A 2,661-nucleotide genomic window follows, 5' to 3' on the forward strand; every position below is an offset into this window, starting at 1 on the left:
TTAAAAAAAAAAAAAAAAAAAAAGTATATCTATATAGGCCAGGTGTGGTGCCATGGTGCCCAACTGCAATCCCAGCTACTGGGGAGGTTGAAGCAGAAGGATCACAATTTGAAGCCAGTCTGGGCATCTTGATGAGACTCTTGTCTCAAAGTGCTTAGGATATAGATCGGTGGTAGAGAACCCCTGGGTTCAACTCCCAGTAGAGAAGGAAAAAGTGTGTGTGTGTGTGTGTTTAATAGAAAACTATATCACCATTAAAAGTCACCTTGTAGAGTAATTCTTATCCAAATTCTCAATATATCATTAACTGAAAAGGATAGGTCACAACACAGATGCAAAATTATCAGCATTAAAAATTGCTACCTTTGGCTAAGGTGATTTTTCTCCTTTTGTTTTTCAGTCTCTTTTACAAATTTACTAATAGCTTTCTAATTTCCTACAATGACTATGCAATTAGAAAAAAATTCTATTAAAATGGATGTTCACAGCTAACTCTAATGCTTTAGGAGCGTGCACATTGATGTAGCCATGATGCTAGTGACTCTGATATAAATACAAGAAATTCTTCAATACATGGCTGGAAAAGAGCTATAATAAAGTAATCATTTCCCAGGAAACTTAATAAAATGGTAAAGACACTACTTTGTTTATCAAAAGAATTTATTAGAAAATATTACACACTACATATTTGTTAAAGAGTATTGTTTCGGCAGACAGCACTCCAACCTCGTACTACAATGTTTCAGACCCTGGGGCAAACACTGTGCTTCTGAAGCAACATCTTTTAGATGGAACATTCAAGCAGTACACAGTGTGGCTATTTAAAGGAAGGTAATGGAGAAAATGTGGTAATACCAGAACAACAACAAAATCACAAAACTTTTGGAATGTTAAAATAATGAATAACTACTATTAGTCTCAAAATTCTAGGCATCTCTATAGCCTAAAACATCAGTCACTCTGACTCTAAGTAACAGGGACCAAGGTCCTAAAAGTCAAGACAACAATAATCTTGATTTTTAAAACACAAACAAAAAAAGGAATCTATAACCCCATAAACTGTCTTTTATTAAGCCTGTGCACATGCAAAATTAATGTGAATTTCTGAAAAAAAATAATGGGAAATGTTCAAGAAATGTGTATCTTTTAACACACAGCACACATTTTCTAATTCAATCTTAAAACATTTCAAAATTTTAAGTTTAAATTCTCATCCAGTAACATTCTTCCTTATTTTAAATGCAGTCAATTAGTGCCCCAACCAGATTTGGAACACACACGAATTATTTTCAAGAATGGTGGAAATACCTCATGAGAATTCCACCAAAGGTATGAGGCTTTAGCTTTTCCCCACATCACCTAAATCTTTCTTCAAAACTTCATTTTACTTGTCTGCAAAAGTCCAATGGTATAAAGCAAATTATAAAATGTAACCCAATCCCCAAATGTCACTGAGATAAAATGCAGGGAAAGCACGCATTGCATGACTTAACCAGCTCAGGCACAACAATTTGCCACAAAATTTTCAGTGTGAACTCAGTTACAAGATCACACCATTGTTTGACAAAGTTCTAAACTGAAACTGAGGAGGTGTGCATTGATATTTGAAACTGTCTTAATATTTTATTAGAAGAAATACTTCTAAACTTCTTTCCCCATCGTAATCTAAACACAAACTTGAATTAAAAATATATATGTAATTAAAATACTATATTACAAATGCCCAGAAATGCAGAATGAAGATCGAAAACTGCTTGGAAATATTTTTAGGATTACAATCATAACCTAACAAAACGTATTACTAACTAGCACAATCACTATGAGGGCCAACATTTCAAAATATTTTGCCTATCAAAGCTAGCACCAGGAAAGTATTATGCACAAAAAACTGAGAAACAGATCATCTTTACTTTAGAAAAACACAGTTCTACAGAGTATTGCTCTCACTAGTTTAGCTAGTAAAAGGTCTCACTAGAGGCATACATTTACCTTGGGTCCACTAACCTATTTCCCAAATATCTGGTATCTACTGAAAATTGTTACTGGAATGAAAGACAGTTTATCACAGAAAGAAGCCATTTTTTCTTTCAAGATGCCAATTAAAATAATGGCATTATAAACATTTTAAACTTACCTTTTAAAAAAAATTAACATAATCTAGTACTTTAAAAAAAGAGTTACAAAATTACTAGTCCCTGAAAGGCTAATCAAAACTCCATTGCTTCATTGCCTCTTCCTCTTCAAACACAGGTTTCAATGTTTACAATTTTGCAACATGGCTAATAGCCATTATATGATCACCTAATAAATCAACACTTCATTCACTATAAAGCATTTGAGGATTTCTTAAATGTGAAAAGAATTTTATCAGTGATTAGACAAATGAGCACAACCTGAAGCTAGCAAGTGAATTTTATAATTCTACCTCTGTCCCAAAGAAGGGGGAGGGAGTCACCACTTAACAGCAATTCTCCAGTTGGCACAAATAATTTATCATCTCTGATGAGTAGAAGATATTATGAAGAAACATAATTTCTATAAAATCAACACGTTTTTCAAATTGGTCTTCTAAATTCAACAAAGACTTGGAACTGCCAAAGTTGTACCTAACAAATCAAACTGCTTTATCTCAACTGGAGAAGAAAAAAGGCACAAAAGAAA

The sequence above is a fragment of the Marmota marmota genome, unplaced genomic scaffold (assembly GCF_001458135.2).
Source record: "Marmota marmota marmota unplaced genomic scaffold, marMar, whole genome shotgun sequence".
Lineage (NCBI taxonomy): Eukaryota > Metazoa > Chordata > Mammalia > Rodentia > Sciuridae > Marmota > Marmota marmota.